Source organism: Brachycentrus maculatus, unplaced genomic scaffold (genome assembly GCF_059751285.1).
Source record: "Brachycentrus maculatus isolate JH-2025_06_01 unplaced genomic scaffold, ASM5975128v1 h1tg000018l, whole genome shotgun sequence".
In the NCBI taxonomy this organism is placed as follows: Eukaryota; Metazoa; Arthropoda; class Insecta; order Trichoptera; family Brachycentridae; genus Brachycentrus; species Brachycentrus maculatus.
The window spans coordinates 1183426-1208029 of NW_028280772.1; the positions used below are offsets into that span (position 1 = coordinate 1183426).

General features: G+C 35.8%; 1 long non-coding RNA gene across 2 annotated transcripts in view; it reads left to right on the forward strand.

Annotated features, from left to right (window-relative positions):
- Positions 1-754: 754 nt before the first annotated feature.
- LOC148313148 (uncharacterized) overlaps positions 755-24604 on the forward strand; it is a 55107-nt gene continuing 31257 nt past the window's right edge. For both annotated transcript variants that reach the window (XR_015838290.1, XR_015838291.1), the window contains exons 1-2: positions 755-956; positions 7653-7946. This is a non-coding gene — a long non-coding RNA (uncharacterized LOC148313148). The remainder of the gene's footprint in view (positions 957-7652; positions 7947-24604) is intronic.

Here is a 24604-nt window from a genome sequence, read left to right on the forward strand (position 1 = left end):
CACATCAACGCGTAGCTAGGTATACATGTGATACGTGTTTTACTTGTCAACTATTTTTTTAAATACCTATTTTGATCGCAATGGCACTGCCATCTGTTGAATGTAATAGCAACACACGCTTTAATTGCCTAGGGGTGTAATTTTCCTATTTTAAGGGTTACATTGGATGCTTAATTTTTTAAAGTGACTTTCAGTTATCTTTGTCGGAATTTTTTTATGCCTGTAATTTTTACAGCATTTATATCATATAATTTCTGACTCTTAAATTTTGAGCTATATTTTTAACAGTTAATCTGTAATCATTTAATTTTAGTTAAAAAAATAAAACTACATCTTTTTTAGACAATTCCTTTCAAAAAAAGTTTTAAATACTTTAACTTTTTTACTCATTTATGAATTCAAATAACATTTTCATTTCAAAATTTTTAAACAAATAAGTTATTTTTGAAGTACCATTTTACAAAAAATCTATTAATGTTTTTTTCCTTTCTGTATAGTCGTTCAGTTTATTTTAATTTTATGTAAACAAGTTTATTTTTATTCCATTTGGTAATCTACAATATTTTTTGTGAAATTAGCATTTTCTACCCCGTTTAGATTTCCAGGTAGATACCAAGTACCCATACGAATATTGTTTATGGTCAAGGTTTTGTCTATGCATGTTATAAAGGACAAAGCGCGAGGGCACATCTGTTTTAAATTGACCAATAGCGACTCGTTAGTTTAAATTTAATTTTTTTGTGCGCCGCTTTTTTTCGTTTATTTATAATTGCTGTCAAAACAAAATTTCTGAACGTTTATTTCCTTTTATTAAGTTAGCTTTATGAGCCCGTTTAGTAATAATACACATTGACGGATTCTATTGTGTTAGTGACATCATTTTGTTTGAAATATTAGAGATATTTCAGAAAACACAAGACCACCGCTGCTCGCTATATGTTTGACAGTTCAAGCGGGTATGTTTATCCAAACTTAATGATAACTAAAAACATGTCAACGTTTAAATTAATGAAGTTATAATATGAATATAGTAATTGAATGATATAACATAGTTATATACAGATAATTTTATTGATTCCGTCGTTTCTCTTCATGTGTAAAAGAGAGTTATGTTCTCCAAATCACAAACAAGCCTCGTGATATCGCGAGACGCATATCAACTCAATGTTGACGTTTAACTTTCAAAACAGAAAACTCGCACTTCTTCTTCTTTTTTTTGATGGCTTTTCACCCTTCTTGGGTGTTATAGCCAGTGTCGAGTTATTCTTTATATACACTTTTTACATTTGACTTATAAGTGTTAGTATTCCTGTTAGTAGGGTTAGTTTTATTAGTTATGTTAGTTTGTTTAGTGAGTTATTTTAGTAAGTTATCATACACCTTTACAAATTTATACAATTAATTTTAAGATATTTACAAATTATTTTATAAACAAGTTTGTTAGGGGAGGTTAGTAAGGTTGAGATGTTGGTGGGAAATGGGACGTTTATGCTGGAGAGGTCTGAAAGGAAGCTCGGGTAGCCGTCATTCAACGGGCACCCAAAGAACATGTGATCTAGATCCTCCTCTTCAAGACGGCATTCACACATGGCAGTATCCCGGACATGTATTCTAAACAAGTGAGCACTGCAACAGCAGTGGCTTAGTCGCATTCTGCATAAGGATGTTGTCTCGAACTTGTTTAGAGTTATACGGGAGAACCAGGGTTTCTCCGTTACCAAAGGACATATATTATACAAATTTTTACCCTTTATTTGGGCAGAGGTATCCCAATGTTCCTGCCATGAGTGAAAAAGTCTTTTCTTTACAATAACGAGGAGATCATCGATGCTAAGCTCATTCACATATTCTGGGCCCCCGCTAAGGACGGCCTCCTTTGCCAGGGTATCCACCTTCTCATTTCCCTCTATGCCGCAGTGGCTCGGAATCCAGGCAATACTAATTTTTTTATTTAATGAGGCCGCCCGTAGTAAGAGGAATCGAGTCTCGATGCAGCATTCATCTTCGGGGTATAGGAAAGGAGGAGACTTCAATTTCTGTAGGACACTCAGAGAATCCGACAGAATTAGGAACTTGTTCTCTTGAGAATTTAATGCATATTTTACAGCCTCTCTAATAGCGATATTTTCTGCAGTAAATATCGATGCTTCCCGGTGAAGCTTAAACAATTTTTGAAATTTATTGTATTCGCAATAAAAGGCCGCTCCCGTGTGGGCCGACGAGTCCGACCGAGATCCATCAGTGAAGATGATTTTCCAACCTGTCCACTTGGAAGCCCGGATTTGGTGGAAATTTCTATTGGGTTGGAGGTGGCTCTGAACTCCGAACGAGAGTAAAACACTTGGGGAAAATATATGGGCACTGAAAGGATAGCGATAAAGGGGAAAAAGGTCTTGAGTGTTTATATTATTTTTAAAGGTAGTGTAGATTTTAAAACTGTTAACTAATGATGGGGGGTTTTTGTTTCTCCAAAAAGAGGAGAAATTCACATATTGGGAGAGATTTTCTATTTTTTTAAAGAGGAGATTATCTTTTTTAATTGAACATTTTAAGAGAAATTTATCTGCCAAGTACTGTCTTCTCATTCCGAGGGGGGGATCAGAGGCCTCCACTTGCAAGGCGTTAATTGGAGAGGACTTCATCGCTCCGACAATCAATCTCAGGCTCTGTGACTGTATTCGGTCAAGTCTCTGAAGATTTTTTTTCGAACAGGGTTCCAGAATGACTGACGCATAGTCGAGATGGCTGCGGATATACGCAGTGTAGAACAGTCTCTGAGTGAACGGATGGCTTCCCCACCACACCCTTGAGACTGCTCTCAACGTGTTCAATCCGGCTTGGCACTTGTTTACTATGTGATTTGTGTATGAGTTCCATGTAAGATGAGAGTCCATTATTACACCTAAGAACTTAATTTGTGTGACAGTTGGGACTGCATCATCTCCGTGCTGAATTTTTAAGGCTGGGATTTTTCGCTGTCTACAAAAAACTATAGCATTACTTTTGTTCGCTGATAGTTTAAGGCCGTGTTCCACTAACCAATTCCTTATGTTTCTCATACTAGTATTTAAAACAGTTTCCAAAGTCTTAACGTCTCGACCAGACACATAAAGGAAGAAGTCATCCGCGTATTGCAATAAAGCTGAGGGTCTAAGGATTACGTTGCTTATATCATGCGTATAGATATTGAAGAGAATTGGGCTCAGGACGGACCCCTGAGGGAGGCCCCTGCTCAACTCTCTTCCTATCATTTCCTGACCACGTACCTGAATCTCCACTTGCCTGGAAAGAATCAGGTTTGCTACAAATGAAGTTAATTTACGCGGAATGCCTAGACGTAACATTTTACTTTCCAGAATGTGTATTATGACGTTGTCATACGCTCCACTAATATCTAGACACACTCCTATTAAAAACTCATTTTTTGAGAATGCCACCCTTATATCGGAAGTCAGGACAGAAACGCTTTCAATAGTGCTCTTCCTTTTCCTGAAGCCAAATTGAGATTCGGGAAGAGTTTTGGAGCTCTCCACAAACCAATCCAGACGATATTTCACCATATGTTCAGCTACTTTTAACAGTGTGGAGGAGAGGGCTATAGGGCGGTAGGATGATCCGGAATTGGGGTTTTTGTTGGGTTTTAGGATTGGGATAATTGATTGGGTTTTCCAGGAGATGGGGATATTACCAGATTCAAAGAAAAGATTGATAATAGATAGGATATAGGAGAGGGAAGGGTCACTGTTATGTTTGATGAAACTGTATAGTATACCGTCTATACCTGGGGATGAGTCACTCAGGCGGCTGAGGACAGACTTCATTTCTTCTAGACTGAATTTTTGGTCCAACCAGCTTCTCTCTCTAAAATTGTATGTGTAAGAGGTTTCATTCCAATTATTCGCGGTTGACGGGGCTAGTTTGTTGGCGAACTCTTCCACCCAAACCGATGTCTCAGGTCGGCTGATTGGCGGACTGAAAGAGCATCTAAATCGGCGGATCATGCTCCAAACCTCCGAAAGAGGTGTATCTCGGGATAAAGAGCAACAAAACTTTTTCCATCCCTGTCTCTTCTTACTTCTCAAGAGATGTTTTGTTTTTCCCTCCACTTGTTTGAAAATTAGGAAATTTTCGAGGCTCATGTTTTTTGAGTAATTTTCAGCCTGTTTTTTTCTTTTCAGGATGGCCTCTGTACATTCTCTATCCCACCATGGGGCTGGGGGAGGTTTTGCTCGGTTGCTTTTTGTTTTTAAAGGAATACATGTGTTAGCAGAAGAGATAATGTGCGATGCTAAGGTCTCGTAACATTCCACCGCACTTTCTCTTGTTGGAGTTGGCATTTCCTTTACCCTATTTTCTACTGATCTCGAGAAGTCCTTCCAATTGGCGCCTGCAGTGATATATCTCGGTCGGTGCAAGCCCCCAGGAGAGCGGTTCAGATTACAATTTTTGTGACTGGACATGAAATCGATAATGATGGGATAGTGATCACTGCCGAGAGGGTCTTTCAATATTTTCCAGTGGAGCGTTGGTGCAATTTCAGCGCTGGAGATTGTTAAGTCTACAGCACTGGGTCGTTGGTTTGGAATTTGGAGGCGTGTCGGTGAACCATCATTAAGGATGCACATATTCAGTTCATCCGAGAGATCAATAATATCTCTTCCTAATCTATCGCATGTCGGAGCACCCCACAGACTGTGGTGGGCATTAAAATCCCCGAGGACTAGGAAAGGAGGGACTAATTGCCGAAAAATAGAAAAAAGAATTGATTTTGAGGGTTTGTTGGATGGAGATATATATATAGATAGGATGGTCAATAAGCAGACCCTAACGGCTGTCACTTGGAAAGGGCAACCTTCAGGCCTAACATTGATGGGGGAGAATGGTAAGGAGTTTTTGATGAGAAGGGCGGAACCGCCCTTTCCATCTTCGCGATCGTCTCGGAGACAGTGGTAGCCCCGAAATCCAATATTGGATCCCGGTATCATCCATGTCTCCGAGACGGCCGCAACAGATATAGATTCTTCGTGGAGTGAATTAAGAAGGTCTTCTTTCTTATTTCTAAGGCTATGGCAGTTCCACTGAAGAATCCTCATCGGAGGAGCCATTTTTTGTTAAAAGGGAATTTAACGATTGAATTAGTTGACGGGCAACGTTGGACGGTATTTTGGTGTTTTTTTGTAAGAGTGATAATATGAGGTGTAGGACTGTAGTGATGAGTGTAGAGTTCGTGTCTGGTTTTGGGGGGACTGTGTTGGGGAAAGCACCTCCGTTAGATCCCGATGGAGACTGTCCATTTGGGAAATAAAGAAGTGAGGGGTCGATATGTGTTTGAGGATTAGGAGGCACGCCTCTTGACTTTGACTTTTTTTCCACTGTCTTTTTGAAGGATGTAGAGGGAGTGGGGTGTATAATCGTTTTGGGTTTGGATGTAAAATTAGGATTTTTTGATGCCATTTCTGCATAAGAGACTGTGGATTTATTAAACATTTTTGATGCTTCTATATAAGAAATGCTCTTGTCCGCCATCGTATGTTTAATATTTTGTTGCCTGCTAAGTTCCGGGCATGACTTGCTAATTGCAGAGTGCATTCCTGAACAGTTGAGGCATTTGTATACTTCAGCTGCTACATTGCAAGTATCCCCATTGTGTGAGGACCCGCACTTATAGCAGCGTGCGAGGGATCTACATACAGTTTTTGTGTGTCCAAATCTACAGCACTTGTAGCACTGTATCGTTGGAAACACATAAAGCTCCACGGGAAGGAGTACGTTGAAAATCGAAATATTCGAAGGCAGTGACTTGGAGTCGAAAGTCAAGACGACAGTATTGGAAGGTTTCCATTCGACAGTTTCCCCTGTTCTCGATCGATAATTCAATCGTCGAGCCTTAAGGACCTTACCGAATCCTCGAGGAACCTCAGCATTCTCCACAATGTCCTGTTCAGACCAATGTGAAGGGATGCCTTTGGTAACTCCTAGTTTTGTTACTTGGTAAGACGGAATAAATGCATTGTATTTTGCCGTTTTTAGTAAATCTAAATTTAAAAATGAATTGGCTTCGTTCGCCGTCTTAAACTCCACTGAAAGACGGTTGCGGCCGACGGACTTGATTCCGTTCCAGGCCGTCCGAATATTATTTCTGTGAAGGAAGCGACCGAAATCAATATCATAAAGGTTGGTTGCGGTTTCGCTGTCAGCCTGGATTTTCGATACATGTACAATGTATGGAGCACGGTCCATTCCATTGTATAAGCGGGATAATGGGACTTTTGTTTGTGTATTTGTGAGCGTATTTGTAGGTCAGTTCGGTATTGGGTTAGAAATTGACTGAATAGGTAAATCAGAAACACTATTAGAAACAACATTACGTGGACTTGGACATTTATGAACGAGACGATCCGAGTCGGAACTCGATTTCCTCTCACTACGTTTGGTCATTCTTTGTTTTTTAGGTTTGTTTTGGCATTGAATTGTGATGAAATCTGCCGCATCCGGGACAGACTCCATCGTTGCTTGTGACGAATCTGATTCTCCATCCGGAGGGTCCGGAGGTTTTTCTTTGTCACTCATTTTTTATAAGTGAGTAGTGCGAGAAAGAAACCAAACGTTTGAAATTTAAAAATAATTAAATAAAAAATATTATAAAGTATGAAAAGATTATTGTTACCTTGACTGTGGGTAGAGGAAACACGGGAAATAAACAAACTAATCTAAGAAATGTTATATTAATAATAATAGAAACACTAATTCACCTACAAAACTGATTTTACATTTGTTAAATAAAAGTATGTTAGTTTTAAAGCAATTATTTTCACGAGGATCAAAAACCAAACCGCCACCACTGTATTAGTCCATAGAAAAAAACAAAACTCGCACTTGATCTATAATCGCTCGCATACAGTTAGCAACAACTGTATAATTGATCGCTTAATGCACAGACTGTTGCAATAATTATATCATCGAACTATTAAGACAGTAGCATCCAATAACAGGTATGAAAGCTGTGTGATTGATCAATGCAATTATCCAATAAAAGAAAACGTAAAATAAACTAGTAATATCACTACTAAACTTGTGGCTTTCTTTAAATAAAAAAGATCCCGGAACTACTAAAAAATATATAATATCATTTAAATATTCATTTGATGAAAGTAGACTGAATGCAGTCGAAATGCGATTTCTCAGAAGAATGTAGGACAGAACAATGTATGATAGATGTTCAAATAGTGAAATAAGGAAGGAATGCAAGGCTGGGATAAGCGTAATCGATAAAATTAAGAAAGGTGTGTTGAGATGGTTTGGACATGTGGAACGAGTGAGTGAGGAAAGAACAATAAAACAATATGAGGCGAATGTAATTAAGACCGAGAAACACTTGGCACGATCAGGTATGCCAAATACTTGAAAGTGGTCAGGCTAGGAGGCGTAAAAATCGTCGGGTATGTATGAGGAAATGCATGAACATGGAAGGGGCGAATAATATTTGCAAAAACAGAGTAGTGTGGCGTTCTATTCTCTCTGTCTATCCCTGCGGTGAAGTGGCGTTATTGTTTAATTAGTTAGTTAGTATTTAAATATTCATCACAACGCCATATTTTATCATTTTGACAAATTATATAAATATAGATTATAAAGTGGTATGACTTTGTCAGGAATGACGATGTGAGGAGAAGAACTCAACAGCCCCTCATACTGGAAGTCCCGAAGAAGAGAAGGTGGACATGGTCGAGACATATCCATAGAATGCCACCTGAGAGCTTCAACCCCTCGCGTCTCTTCTTCCAACCCCGAGGATACCGGCGCCCATTCACCGACTACACTCAGCAAAGCTTCAGGATGCCGGACTGACCTGGGAGGAAGCCAAGGAGATGGCGCGTGACAGAGTGACATATGCTCCACCTAGGGAGGGAACATGGAAGGAAGAAGAAGAAGAAAATTGTAATTACGTAAGCACAAACATTGTTTCACTGATTTTGAAAATTAAAAATAAATTATCCGTGAAAAAAGGTGCCGGAACACCGTTTCACCGCGTTTAATGAAAAAAGCTTTGACTAAACCGATCACTAAGTACAATATATAATAATGGTTCAAAATATATATTAAATTATCTTTAATAGAGCGTTGTAGTTATAAAATAAATCAATTTGATAACGTTGATGGATGCTGGATGACCTTTTATAACTTTTTACAAATTTGGGAAGATATTAACTAATAACTCAGATATAAGGAAAAGAGATGCCAATTCAGGTTCATATTTATTCAGCTGCGGATCGTTCGATGTGCAATACAGATGTTCAATAAACCTCTTCGCACAATTCCCAGTGCATACAATAGAATATATCTACAAAAAACATCAGTTATACAACTTTCCAAAGAAAACAATCACTCAAAACTAGAATCAAACAACGTCATAAATCAAAAATCGTCAATTTTAAGCTGTGCACGTTTTAGATTTTATTTTATTTTGTTATTTTTTGTAAATATTCTGTTAGTTTTATATAAATAAATAAAATAATTCGCATAAAAAAAAGACTTGAAGTACATACAAAATTGGGGGATAGGTTCCATTATTTTTTAAAACGGCATAATTTCAAATCAATATGAAGAATGTACCAAAAATCGCATAAAAAAGTTTATAAAAAGTCATAAAAATAAAAACACAATACACATATCGCTCACTCCTTTCAAGAACGTCATAAATCAAAAATTGTCAATTTACAGTTGTGCATGTTTTCGGAATGCCCAGAAAATGTACTATATCCCAGAAAAAGCGGCTTATTTTTAACTTAATATTTACCCGCTACAGGACAGAAAGTGTTGTTTTTGCATTTTGAAGAAAATGTATTGTTTAATTCTTTTTTTAAATGTATTAAATATTTTTCAAATGGAGAAAAAACCTCCAGGTTTTACCTAAAAAGATCTGTTGTACAGTAAAAAGTTCAATAAGTGGCTTGATATTTATTTTTAATACATTGTGTTTTATTTTTAAACTTTAAAAACGTTCTCCTGAAAAATCAAGTTTTTTGATTTATGACGTTCTTGAAAGGAGTGAGCGATATTTCTCTTAATCCTACAATTTATTATTATCAGTCAGCATACACATATTTATGAACATATACTTTTTCTGTTTTTTTCCAACAAAGTATCTCTCGAATACGATGTAAGATTTGAACTTAACTTTGTGCCATTAATGACTGATTTTCTGATGGTGTCCTCATTCAACAGTTGTAACCTGCACTAGTTTCAATTTTAGATTTATTAAATGCGAATTCGCATAACAAAAAACATGAACTACATAAAAAAAATAAGGGATAGGTTCCGTTACATTTGAAAATCATATAACTTCAAAATTGCATAAAATGGATCCGCATAAAAACAGACCTAAGTGTATTTAGGAATAAAAAATTTCAACAGCCTCCTTTAGAAATTGAAAATATAATATAAATGACACAAACACTCTAAAAAATAAACTTAACGAATACTTTAAACATATACAGACTGTACAATAGAAAACTAAACAAGATAACTCCCTCACACCCCATAAAAATATATGTTCCCTGGTAATATTTAACAAAAATGTATGGCGTGATACTTATCAACAACAAAAAAAGGAGAAAAAAGTCCCTCTCCATGCACAAGAGCTTAGTCTCTTTTTGGAGAGTCTCAGCGCAACTAAAATTATAAGATTGTAATAAGTAGAAATGAATAGAAACTGTTAATATTAAATTGTATAATTTTTTAAAACTTTATTAACCGGATCCACGCGGCTCGGCTTTCAACAAAACATGCCCATACGCGGCTGACATAAGCGTATGTGTTTTTACTTTGCTCCAAGTTTCCAACCTCAGTTCAACTTGGAGGGATTTTTTCATGGTGTGGAACTTTGGATAAAATAATACGTCAATCCTTGGCCTTATGACATCTGTTGAAATATCTCACTAAAAATTTGTAACATCACAAGGATATATAAAAGAACAGATCCTTGATTTTTCTTGAGGTCGGTAATTAGTCCGCGCCATAATCATGCCCTATATCTGTCTCACTCTCGACACTATGCATCGCCAGTGAGTAAGATGCGATACACACGTTGCGTGCTTTGATTTGTTTATGTTACGATTTTATTTGTTTATATTACGATATATTTCAAGAATAATGTGACACAATTGTATTATAGAGTACCGAAAAGGCACAATGAATCCCATTGAACGTTTTTGTTTGGGAAATAAATATCTTCTTAACTAAATACATAATAAAAGTAATCATTTAAAAGACGGCGAAATACCGCTGCGTACGGAAGTCTCTCAGGAACAAAGTTAACGCAGTCAAAAGGTTAACCTTTTTACTGCAGACTGTCGATATATATCGACTATCGCTCAGTTTGTCAGCAGATATCGACTTGTCGGGGTGTGCGTGCAAATCGTTTTTTATTCGTCAATAATAATCATAAATAAAGTTTTAAAAAGTATATCGCGACAAAAATAATATTAATTTTTGTATTTTTTTAATGAGCCCGGGAACTCTAGTACGGTAGCCAATCGTGCTGACCATTACACTACGGAGGCGGACTAATTAGGGTCATATACTAATCACAAGTAATTGCAAACCCAATTCCAATCTGTACAATGTTTTTTGGCATCTCTCGCGCTCTACCAATGTAAGCGAATAGTAAGCTTATAAGCATCTCCCACTCTCTACCAACATTATGTAAAATACGCTTTTAATCGATCCCCGCAAACAATGTGTTAAATCCACTTACATACAATGAGTACATATTGCACATTGACAGCAAGTAGAAGAGAATTATAAAATGTTCGTTACTGCTATTGTATTGTAATAGTATAAATTTATATTTATTTCATTAGTATCTGAATGTTTTCTGTATAAATATTTATAAGTAAATATTTAGGTACATACTGTACGCCTCCGTAGTGTAGTGGTCAGCACGATTGGCTACCGTACTAGAGTTCCCGGGTTCATTAAAAAAAATACAAAAATTAATTTTATTTTTGCCTACTCGGCTACTGTTCTGTAGGTCCCAGGTTTGATTCCCAGGAGGGGAGGTCAAATAAGTATAAGTGATTTTTTCACTCTAATATTAATTCAATATTAGCCTGGACTAGTACCTGAAGCGGAAGGCTTATCACTTTTCCTTCATATATTAACGAACAAGATAACACTGCGTTTATGATGTAGTGCCCTATGCACCATTGGGTGCGGGTTAAAGTTTGAAAAAAAAAATTTAGATAATTTTTCAATTATTATTATCATCTTTTACGCAACCCTTGTTCTGATAACATTTTGCTGGAAGATTCTGGGAATGTAGCGTAGAGGAGAGCGAGGGGAAGTCTTCACTTCAGACTAAACAAATGGAATGGTAGCTGACTAGGCTATGTATGTATTTTTCTTATGCAGCGTGAAAGAGCCAATAAAAACATATGAATTTTAAAGAATATTTTAATGAAATATTTGAAAGATGAGTAATGGAATAAACAAGCTTAAAATAAATGTAACAACATTTGACAAAAACAATATAAATAAATACATACATATTTTCTTCCATATCTCAATGTAATATAATTACAAGTACAAAAAATATTATATTTTATTAATTCCATACTCGCAAACACTGAATTCAATCAACAGCCGATCGCCTGAGAGTTAACACGATTTTCCACGCCTGATTTTATTAAAAAATGTATATTAGATATTTTTATTTTTTGAATATATGAGTATAAATAGAAAAAAATCTTTTTATATTTTTTATAAATATTATTTGTACATAACTCCTTACCTTTCAATAACTCTTTTCTTTTCAAAACCATATTTGTTTCGAAGCAAAACTAATTTTTTCACTACAAAGGCGGTAAAATCAATTACGTAAAATGTTTCCTGGATTATAGAAAAATATTGAATACTGGGCCTTAATGCAAAAAAATGATCCCTTAAAGGCCTGTGTGTGGATCATTAATAATAAGGTATTTCTATCATGTAACCTCAAAATTCCTAGTAATTAAAGGGTTAACGAGTGACGCAAGCGTATTCCACTCGCGCAACGTATTAATCGCATAAGCATATAAATCATTCAAACATTTCAAATCTTCCGATAAAAGAAAAAATAAATATAATCACTCCCAAACGATAACTACCAAACGCTGACTATTTGACTTTTCGCTATCAACCGTAAATGGCCTAGCAGCGATTAGTCGGTTTTTCTACCCAACGTACTAAATAATTCTCCCAATTACGTGAATCACTGTATTTATTTCAAATTCAAACAATTTAAAAACGATATTTACTACAAACTAAAAATTTAAAAAATCAATATGCACTATCATTATGTATATAAAAAAAATATTGATGAATAAAGTTTAACAATTTAAAATATAAAGTAAAAGTACGTGTTGGTAAATACACTAATAATATGTAATAATATGGTTAAGTTAGTTAAGCTTCGGCCGCGCTAGTAGTTAGTTGTGTTTTGTGTTTATTTTAAATACAGTGAAACCTCTATCTATCGTTCCTCAAATAATCGTTTTCCCGGATGTGTCGTTTATTTTTTCTACCCCGAATGCATTTCATACAAAAATGGATAGCATCGATCGTCTTTCTGTCACCATTTTACCGCATTCATCGTTTGAATTACGCTGCATATTTGATATATTTTGGCTGTTTTTTTAATATTTTCTTCAATTTTGTTTCATTCGATGACAATATTCCAACGTGTGGGATAGAAACTATCGAAAGCCTATGTGACGCAAGGTTGACAGATACAGCAGGAGAGGTCGATATTGACGAAGAGGAGCCGCTGCCTGTACTTTTATTTTAAGAAGCATGCACACTCTTTGAAAGATTGAAAACTTTCTTCTACGCACATTCAATGCCAAAAAAAAATATTTGCAAAGATGAAAATAAACTTTTGACTTACGAAAATAAAGCAGTAGAAAAATACAAATGCCGATCACGGATTATTTAAAATAAACAACAAACTTTAATATTTTTTAGGTTCTGTTCAACTTTGTATTTTTTTAAAATAAATACATTTATTTACATCTAAACCTTGTATTCCTCTTAGAATTTGAACCTACTAATGGTTATTCAAATTGGGAGGACGGTATCTTCACTCGATAGCATCTCCTTGTGTATAAACTCCTTAATCCCGCTTTCATTGTTTTCCCGCATTCATAGTTAATTTCAATAGGTCCCTTTAAAAACGATAGATAGAGGTTTCACTGTATACGCTTGCTATTACCTGATTTCAATTTTAAAAATTCAAATTCCATAATCGAATTTAATATGAATCCATTTGAACTGAGTAAAGAATTTGTTAAAAATTTGATGCTTAATATTGAAAAAACTAAAAGCAATGTGATATAATTAAAAACATTTGTGATATATTAGGGGATATTTTAGACGTTTACTTTAGACGTTTTAGAGTGTCAGAGGTGGTTTTTGAAATTCCCATCTGAGGATTTTGATTTGGAGAATATCCCAAGAAGAGGAAGACACACCAAAGTGGTTGATTTTATTGTGGCTACTGAAATTGAATACAATCAAACCTTATTGTATGGAAAAATTGCGAGCACATTCGGGGCATTCATGGTTAAGTGTTAAAAAGAGTTTTGAAAAAATTGGCAAAGTGTGGAGACGTGGTGAATGGATACCATATGCGCTAAACGACAAGCGCCGCGATGACCGAGTGAACGCGCGCGAAGAGCTGTTTCAATTGCAATCAGAAATGTCTTTAAATGTTGTCATCTTAACTTGTGATGAAAATTGGGTGCTGTATTCTACACGACAACTAAAAAGACAATGGTTATCTAAAGGTCAAATACCGACATTCACTCCTAATACTGGTCTTACCAGAAAAAAGTGATTTTGTGTGTTTGGTGGGATTCCAAAGGAATAAATCATTATGAGGTCCTCAAACCTGGACAAGCAAATTGTAAGCAATTCAACCGTTTATGTCAGTTGAAATAAAAAGAAAAAAAAAGTCTTTGGCGAATCGAAAAAAAGCATATTTACTGCAGGCTCGCCTGCATACAGCAAAATAAAAATGAATAGTTTCGAATGTAATATTTTAAGACATTCATCATACTCTCTGGACCTTGCTCCTTCGGACTGCCACTTTTTTGTTTAGTGTAACATTTCTAAGAAGGAAAAAATTACATTAACAATGATGACGTGAAAAGGGGTATAACTGAATAATTCGAGTGAAAGCCCAAGATTTTTATTGACAAAGGCTTTGGAATGTTACCAGAAAGATGGAAAAAGGTCACAGAGAATAAATGAAAATACATATTGTAATTAAACTTGTAAAATATAAATACTAACAACATTTGATTTTTCATATGAAAAGTGACATTAATTCCGGGTACCCCTAATATTTAACACTCTCCGTATCATTCATCATTTACTTTGTGTAATACTACTTAAAACAAAATTGATGAAGTATTTAAAACACAAAGTGAACGATGAGGAATAGTCTTGAGTTTTACTGTTATAATAAAGCTTTAACGAAAATTCAACAGATGTCACTATAAACCTTAAATATCACAATATATTCCAAAAACCAGTCTCCCGCAAACAGCGATTAGTGGACTGAAGACTGTAAAACTCGCCTCCTGCATAAGATGTGATGTGATAATTAGTCAAAATTAAAAGTATTATCGGTCATCCTCCAGAGTCCTCCGTCTGTGTCTTGAGTAACATCCTGAAACACAAGTACCCGCCAATATTACTCTCCGATTACGTTAGTGAGTTGACTACATACTGTGTTAGAAGTTCTGGCTTCCAATCGCAAGGAGACAAACTAACTAATTAACTCACTATCATTTCGTTACCCCGCAGGGAATAGAGAATAGAACGCCACACCACTCTGTCTTTACAAACATTCTTCCCCTCTTCCACGTTCATGCATCTCCTCATACATACTCGCCGATTATTTCGATTCCTAACCTGACCGCTTCCAAGTATTTGGCATACTTGATCGTGCCAATTTTTTCTCGGTCGCAAGGCGTTCAAAATAAATATTAATTATTTTCACTCCTAGCTGTCTGTTACTTAAGTGCAGGGCATTCACATTATTAACGACCGAGAAAACAGTCGATATGATCCAGTGCCCTTTGCACCATTGAGTGCAAATAAGGTTAGAAGTGCCATATCCATTTAACAGATAAATTCCGTCATTAACCCTTAAAACACGTTAAAAATAAAAGTTGATATGAAGAAAGCAAATTTTCCATAAAGAAGTATTCTAATAAATTCCTCTTATTTCTTTTTATTTGTTTACTTAAGTCCATGGCTTGTACTAAAGTAAACAAACAACTTTTCCAAGCCATAGACTATAGTCCATGGCTTTTACAAGCCATGGACTATAGTCAATTTACACGTCCAAAGGATTAAGGAACAAAAGCATTAGATGTACAGAAAACAGTATTGTACGCTTGCATTGGATTTTTTAAAATAATATTCATGTAAACTTATTTTATTTAAGTTTTACTTGGTAAATGTCACTATTTCTTAACACATTGTAGTCGGGCGCTTCGAACAATAGACTCTAGCCTATAGTGGGTGTTTTTCGCGATTAGCGCAAAAATATATCGCTATCTTAAAGTTCACACAATTTCTAAACCAAATAATATTTTCGATTGAAATTTTCAAAGAAACATACATATGTGACATTTTATCATCAAAAATAAATTATAATTGCTTTGATTACATCATAATTTCACCACATTTCAAAGCTGAATATAAAAATCCCATATTAATTTAGTAAATACCATTCAATATTCAATATTGCCAAACTTGCAATAGTACATCGCCTTTTCTTTTGAAAATAGATTCGCCTTTCTTCTGTTTAATCGTTTGCAATAATTTGAGTAGACCCCTGTTTTTTCTTACAGTACCACAAACTCGTATTTTATTTAGCAATAAAGCCTTGCAATTTTCGGCACTGTTGTAGTAATGTCCATATAAAGATGATGCCATAAATTAGTAAACGGAGACACAACTTTTTTTACAGTTTCTAGTAATTTAAGTCCTTGTTCACAATATATTTCAAAATTGCAAAAGTAACCTGTATCACTTTCACATAAAATTCGCACAAATATTCCAATTTTAGAAGCTTTGTAAACTAAAAAATAGTCTTCCCCTCCGAGGTATCGTTCCCTCATCTAAACTTAATTCTTGGTGGGGTTTGTAAATGTTCATAAAAAGTGGTCAATAATTGGTTTTACTTTGCAACTATCTGATCTCTTCATTGTTAGAAAAATGCCACGCTTTCCAAATCTGCCGAAACCGGTCTCTGGACATCGTTTTAGCAAAATAAGGAGTTTCGGTTGTTGGTTCCGTAGACCAATACTCATCCCTTATATTCTTTCCAACTTGTCCCATCAAATTAATCAGCCCCTAAAACTTTATCATTTCTTTCGAAGTAATATTTTTCCACTTTCTCGATTTTTTAAATATAATTAGTAATTATGTGAGTTTTGGTAGTAATATCTATTAGATTCGTTTCAAAATATTCAAACAAATCCTCACCGATAAATAATATCGCATCACTTACACTTTGAGGACAATGGACATTTGAATTCAACCGCGGCGGCCTAAAAACGATTCCACAACTGGAGGACTATCAACCGATGACTACTCGTCCTCATCCTCATCTGAGCTCGTCTCCGAATCAGAATCACTTGGAATAGTGCGACGGTGAAACGTTCTAGGTCTTGGTATTTGTTCATCATCACTCGGTTCGTTTCTGACAACTCTTCAACCATGAACAATTAGATAAATTGTCGGCATACACTTCATTGTCACTATCATTAGCTTGTAAAGACATTTTTGTTGGGATAACGTCCTAAACAATGCTAATATATTCAAATAATAAAATACCAAACAGTAAACAAAACAATGCGAGCGGTATGAAAAATAGTCCAATACATGAAATGACTCAAACTAAACTGGAGATTGAGATCGCATAAAAACTCTAGATTTCTGGGGATGCCTTTACAAGCGGCACACTAGCCAATCCGGACAAGACATCTCAAATAACGTCGACAGACTGTCGCCTAGCACCCAGGTAGCAAATTACCCTTCAAGGCGTTTTATTTCACGCTGATAACACACCCGTATATTGCTGTTTCCCGCCGAAAACCGACAGTCGACAAAAACGGCATTTGCTGTGTCCCACAGCTGACCGACAGTCCGCGAAAAACATTGACAATGTGTTAAGATCTATTGTGACACGTGTTTCGATGCATTCCACCGTAAATTATGACATCACAGATTTTTGTCATAAATATTAAGAAATAGTGGTATTTACCAGGTAAAACTTAAATTGAAATGGATAGATTTTACCACAAAGTGATTGCTAAATCAATTAATGAAAAAACTTATTTTTGATGGTGATTCAACAGTAAGTGTTTTTGCATTGTAATATGAATACGGCACCCCCAGACTGGCACCTCGAGCATTTTGCCATACCTTAATGCGAGTTAGGGGCTAGATAATACCAGATGCACTACCATATACTCCTCGTCTGCAGATGACGATTGAGCTTTCAATGCAAAGAGAGGAAGAAATTGATAATTATTAGCATTTACTCCGGTATACAAGTATAGTAAATATTTTGTCTGCCTCCATAGTGTAATGTTCAGCACGCTCGGCTACCGTTCTGAAGGCCCCGGGTTCGATCCCCAGGGGGAGGTCAAAAAAAATGTGATTTTTTCAATCTACTATTTATTCAATATTACCCGGGACTGGCACCTGGAGCGGAGGGCTGATCACCAAGATAATACTACGTTTATATGATGGAGTGCCCTATGCACCATTGGGTGTGGATAAGGGTTAGAAGAGAAGACAAGTATGGACAAAGTGCCTTAGGTGGAAAATATGAATTTTCACTTACTCCTCCCGTTACCTCCTGCTTTGCTGAACCTGGATCTATGGTATAGACGGACTCATCGGGGTGACCGACTCTCCGAAGACGCCCTAAAAGGATTCTTTCATCACCACTGATCTGAAGACAATCACAGTTCTATATTATATTTAGGTTGTCTAAGGAAAAGGACACAGCTTAACCGGATCCACGTGGCTAGCATAACCGTATGTGTTTTCACAAAACATGCCCATACGCGGCTGACATAAGCATATGTGTTTTTACTTTGCTCCAAGTTTCCAACCTCAGTTCAACTTGGAGGGATTTTTTCATGGTGTGGAACTTTGGATAAAATAATACGTCAATCCTTGGCCTTATGTCATCTGTTTAAATATCTGCCTAATAATTTGTAACATCACAAGGATAAATAAAAGAACAGATCCCTGATTTTTCTTGAGGTCGATAATTAGTCCGAGTTATAATCATGCCCTGTATCTGTCTCACTCTCGACGCTACGCATCGCCAGTGGGTAAGAGTGACACACGATGCGTGCTTTGATTTATTTATGTTACAATCTTATTTGTTTATATTACGATATATTTCAAGAATAATGTGACATAAGTGTATTATAGAGTACCGAAAAGGCACAATGAATCCCATTGAAAGTTTTTGTTTTGGAAAATAAATTGTTTCTTAAGTAAATATGTACATAATAAAAGTAATCATTTAAAAAACGGCAAAATACCGCGGCGCCCGGGCGTCTCTCAGGAACAAAGTTAACGCTGTTAAAAGGTTAACATTTAGTAGCCCTCTTTTTGTGGATCCTGTCTGAACCCGAGTGGTGCGTAGGGCAGGGTGATAGTCCTGCACTCTAGATTTGTGGGTAAAGGAGATGAATATGTTTGATGGAATGCGGATTACGTATGTAAAGGAGCTTTGAGTGAGGGATATTACTGCTATATGAGAGAGGAACTAGAGGAGAGTAGTAGAAATAGCTAGGGTACTGAAATGTGGATGAATGATGTTTTGTTTAATGAAGACCGGAACCGCTGCATAAGGTGATAGGAGCACATATTACCTATACGCAGTTGCGAGCACAAAGTTTTTGAGTAGGGTAGGCAGTAAGGTTGGGTAAGGCTATGGCAAAATAGGCGCTGTTCGTGTTTCTATAAGGAACGCGAGTAATCCTGAGTTTTTTTAATTAGGGTAGGCACTGCTTTATAGAGTGCACGCCTCTGCCTATATGTACTCTCACTCTTGTCGCAAACCGAGGATTTCCAAAAGCTGTGAAGAACCAATATGCCACTTGGTAAAAACTGTTAAGATCGCATGCCAAAATAATGTTTCTCATTTTGACCTTAACTTTTCATTCAAACTACTAGAGAATTTGCGCACTAAAAAAGTTCTTTGTTTTGAAAACCTTCTTCTTCTTCTGTTTGTGTCATGTCAGGTTCCTCTGACGTTGACTATCACTTGAGAGTAATTGTACTGGTTTTAAGCAGCTCTAAACAGCACATCGACAGTCCTGATCCTTGTCCAATCTCATATATTCCGGAGCCAGGAGACTTGTCTTCTGCCCACACCTCGTCGACCCTCTATTTTCTCTTTTATGATAAGGTGCAAAAGCTCCTACTTCTCTCCTCTTAGCACATGCCCCAGATAGGACACCTTCCAGACCTTGATATCATCTAGCAACTGTCTCCCTACTATTGCTCTTTGGAGCACATTTGCGTTGCTGACCATATCGGTCCATGAAATACATAGCATTCTACGATGGAGCCACATTTCCAATGCCTCTAGTCGGTTCATAGTGCTGACTTTGAGGGTCCACTATTCAACTCCGTATAGAAGCACTGACCAGACAAAACACCTAACCATTCTCTGTCGAAGCTTCAGATTGAGGCTATTGTTACAGAATATATTTCTCATTTTATTAAAAACTGTACTAGTAGCCTCTATTCTACACTTTACTTGGGTTTCTGGGTCGACGTTTTCAACAAGGACACTATCCAGGTACTTAAATTGTATGACAGAATAACGGTGTCATCGGTGTATCTAATGTTATTGATGTAGGCACCATTCACAACTTCTACATTAATATTGTGCAGTGCTTCTTTAAATGATAGATCGGAGTATAAGTTAAATAACATAGGTGGCAAAACGCATCCTTGTCAGACTCACGCTGGATTGGGATGCCATCTGATGTTTCATATTCCAGTTTGATGCCAGTTTGTTGATTCCAATTTAGGGTTTTCAAAATAATTACATCTTTGTCATCTGTATCGCGTTCTTGAACCATTTTCCTGAAATCTCATGTTTCACTCTGTCAAATGCTTTTTCATAGTCAATGAATCATTGAAAACCACTAAGAGAAAAAAAAAACACCAAAATCTTTCCATTATCAGAATATAATATTTTAAATGCTATGAAAGTAGGTCTGCAGTAAAAAATAATAAAGTTTACAGTTTGACATCTCAATGTAGATGAAAAGTAATGATTTAAACTAGCCTATGACGGATCGTAAACCCTGTAAAAACCCAGACTTCCATATTCTTCTACATTCATGTTGAAATGTCAAATTTTAAAAATAACTGCCAAGTGGAGAAATCCAGATTTATGTACAAGGATTTGGAAATATTGGGAACAGTAAAGTTTTTTGTTTTGTTTTAACAACAGTAAAATTGTGTTTTGCTGCGATGTGTTGAGACCACTGTTTGCCAATGTTTCAGCCACCATTGTACAGGTAGTGTTACAAGATTATAAAAAAATATTCATTGTCTCTTTTACATACACCTAACAATATAATAACAATAAAAATTCTGACCATGAAACATTGATTATTTTCTTGTTTGTCCGAATCGGTATCCTCGAATAGCTTCCTCCTGGTGGGCAGTTTGGTATTCTTGCTCTGTAGCTTTTGCTCTACATCTTTACACATTGGTTGTTTTTTTTTCTTTTGTTCTTCATTCCATGGTAACCATTGGTTTTGGAGATTGGCCAGCAATTCCTAATAAAAAGTTTAAAAATTAATATGACTTTTATGAGTCGAATCCTATGTCTATTTGGGTCACACTGTGAAATTGGGAAGGGATAATATTGAAACTGAACTGGAAAGGTGAAGAGCTTTAGGATGGGCTGCATTTGGTAAATTATCAAATGTCCTATCACCAAACATTCCCACTCATCCGAAGAGGAAAATTTAGTATGGGTGACAGAAATCATACTGTATGCTTAGCTGGTGAAGGGTTAACCCATTCCGAGACTACATAATTTAGAAGATGAGCACTGTTCTGGATGTGCTGAGAACAAATTAAATTTTTGACTGAGTGGACCGCAGTGCAAAGTTGTTGAACACTGTTAAAACCTTGTCAGTTCAAACCCTTCCTGTATATAATTCTTAGATCATTGGTAACATCATGCAAACAGTATGAAAAAATTATTAAATTATTCAATCTCTATCGCACACACTTAAAAAGATAATATAATAAATAATAAAAAATAACCTCGAAAATTTTTGAAAGCTGAATGTCACTCAACTTTGAGGCATCAATAACTTTGGGGAGCTGTGTCTTTTTGATGGGCTTATTCCTTAATCTTTCTATTTGTTTTCTATTTTTATCCTTAGATCGTTTACCATCTGTCACTTCACTTCTCAACTTCAATTGTGTCCCACTTGCATGCGATTCTCCAGCAATGTTGGTCAGCGCGAGTTCCTAATAAACTCAAGTGAAACAATGTAGGTATATAGATATTAAAGTAAAAGATCCTTAACCCCTTCCAGACTGCACTAACTAGGAGATGAGCGGTGTTCTGGATGTGCCGAGAACAAATTGTGTCCCTGCATAATCAGTGTCGCGGACTCTCGAGTCGGAGTTTCTAGGTTTGATACCTACTTCTAATAATGAGCCGCTTAGGCTCACAGAAATAGTATGAAATTTCAAGTATTTTTGTGTAATTACTGCAGGAATTGTCATTTACAAACAAGTGTTGAATTCATCAAATTTGTTAGTAATGTTATTCAAAACTCATAAACATCAGAAATTAGATATTGTTTGACTCAGTAAATGGTGTAAAGTTGTTGAACACTGTTTAAATTCAAACCCTCCTTATTATAATTCTTACATCGTTGGTAAAACATAATGCGTAGAATATGACAAAATATTTAAATCTCTATCGCTCGCATCTAACAAGATAATATATTGAATAAAAATAATGACCTGGAATATTTGGGAAAGTTGCTGGACACTCAACTTTGAGGCATTGGTGAGTTTGGGGAACTGTGTCCTTCGGAAGGTTTTGTGTTTTCTATCTTCTCTCTTAGATGGTTCACCATCCGTCACTTCACTTGTCAACATGAACTGTGTTCCACTCGATCTTGTAAGGGATTCTTCAGCAATGTCCATCAGACATAGTTCCTAATAAATAAAAGCAAAGTGATGTAGGTATATAAAACAAACAAAAAAATAGGTATAGAAATATACAAAATCACAAAAGGTGATTTCCAAAAATCTTTGCACAAAAATCTATTTTGAAAATAATACTAATAGTAACTTACATATCGCTCACTCCTTTCGAAAACGTCATATATCAAAAAACTTGATTTTTCAGATCATTTTTAAAGTTTAAAAATATAATAAAATTTAATAAAAATAAATATCAAGCCTTGTTATTGAACTTTTTACTGTGCAACAGATCTTTTTAGGTAAATTCTGAATGTTTTTTCTCCTTTTGAAAAATATTTAGTATATTTAAAAAAAAAAATTAAAAAATACCTTTTCTTCAAAATACAAAAACAACACTTTCTGCCCTGTAGCGGGTAAATATTAAATAAAACATATGACGCTTTTGCTGGAATATAGTACATTTTCTGGGCATTCCGAGAACAAGCACAACTGAAAATTTACGATTTTTGATATATGACATTGTTGAAAGAAGTGCGCAATATGTAGAACTACAAGATGCATAGCACAGAAACACATACCTCTTTAGGTCAAAAGAATTTTGATTACTAAGCAATAAAGTTTTACAACCTGGTTTAATTATCTATAGTCATTAAAAATATAAACTAAATATAAAGCTTGTTCACAAAATCTGGATTATCTCCAATTACAGGAGTTATTTTCATATTATTATTATTATTTTTTTTTTTGACATCTCATCAAAGATGAAGAAGAATATGGAAGTCTGGGCATTTACGGGGCTTACGACCGTCATAGGCTGGTTTGAGTGATCACTTTACACACGTGTAACATTCACCAATTCTACCCATTATTGACAACCACACTACTCAAATTCTTGGAAGTTCTATATATATGAACCAATTTAGAAACCTTGTTCATGAATCACTAGAACTTCACAAGAGACATCTATTGGTGGGATGTAAAGAAGCTTTTTATTAAGCAGAAACTCTTATATTAGTATGTGAGATCCGAATCCTGGATTATAATCACACACATGAGAAACGCCAGAAAATACCATTTTCATTTTTATTATTAAGCTTATAATTTGACCAGATAATTTATTTACAACATTTTGAGTGTGTCCAAATACTTGTTCACAAAATCTGGATTATCTCCAATTACAGGAGTTATTTTCATATTATTATTATTATTATTATTTTGACATCTCATCAAAGATGAAGAAGAATATGGAAGTCTGGGCATTTACGGGGCTTACGACCGTCATAGGCTGGTTTGAGTGATCACTTTACACACGTGTAACATTCACCAATTCTACCCATTATTGACAACCACACTACTCAAATTCTTGGAAGTTCTATATATATGAACCAATTTAGAAACCTTGTTCATGAATCACAGTAGTGTGGTTGTCAATAATGGGTAGAATTGGTGAATGTTACACGTGTGTAAAGTGATCACTCAAACCAGCCTATGACGGTCGTAAGCCCCGTAAATGCCCAGACTTCCATATTCTTCTTCATCTTTGATGAGATGTCAAAAAAAAAAAATAATAATAATAATATAAATATAAAAGTGCTAACCATGAGTCGATAATGTAAGTGAGCCATCATCAGCCATGTCGTATTTGATTGCTCAAACAAATTTTTAAATAAATTTTATAATATTTGCCTTGCCATAGGAAAACTCAAGAAGGGCACATTATTGTAATTACTTATTTGTAATTACAAATATGAAAAAATAAATCTTCTTTTTCTTCACGTGTTATGTCAGGTCCCTCTGACGTCGACTATCACTCGAGAGTAATTGTCCTTGTTTCGGGCAGCTTGTTCGGACAGCGCCTCCACAGTCCTGATCCTCGTTCAATTTCATATATTCCGGAGCCAGGAGAACTGTCTTCTGCCCACACCTCCTCGGCGCTCCATTAGGTGCAATAGCTCGTACATGTCTCCTCTCAGCACATGCCCCAGATAGAAATGTTCTTCCAGATCTTGATATCAGTCAGCAATTGTCTCCCAGCTCTTGTTCTTTGGAGCACATTTGCGTTGCTGACCATATCAGTCCATGGAATGCTTAGCATTCTACGATGAATCCTCATTTGGAATGCCTCTAATCGGTTCATAGTGCTGATCTTGAGGGTTCACGATTCAACTCCGTATAGAAGTACTGACCAAACATAACACCTAACTATTCTTTGCCCGAGTCTCAGATTTAGGCTATTGTTGCATTATATATCTATATTAAATACTTATATACAGGGTCCTTCATTTTTCGGTTTCGAAAAAAAAGCTAAATGAAACACACACAGCGA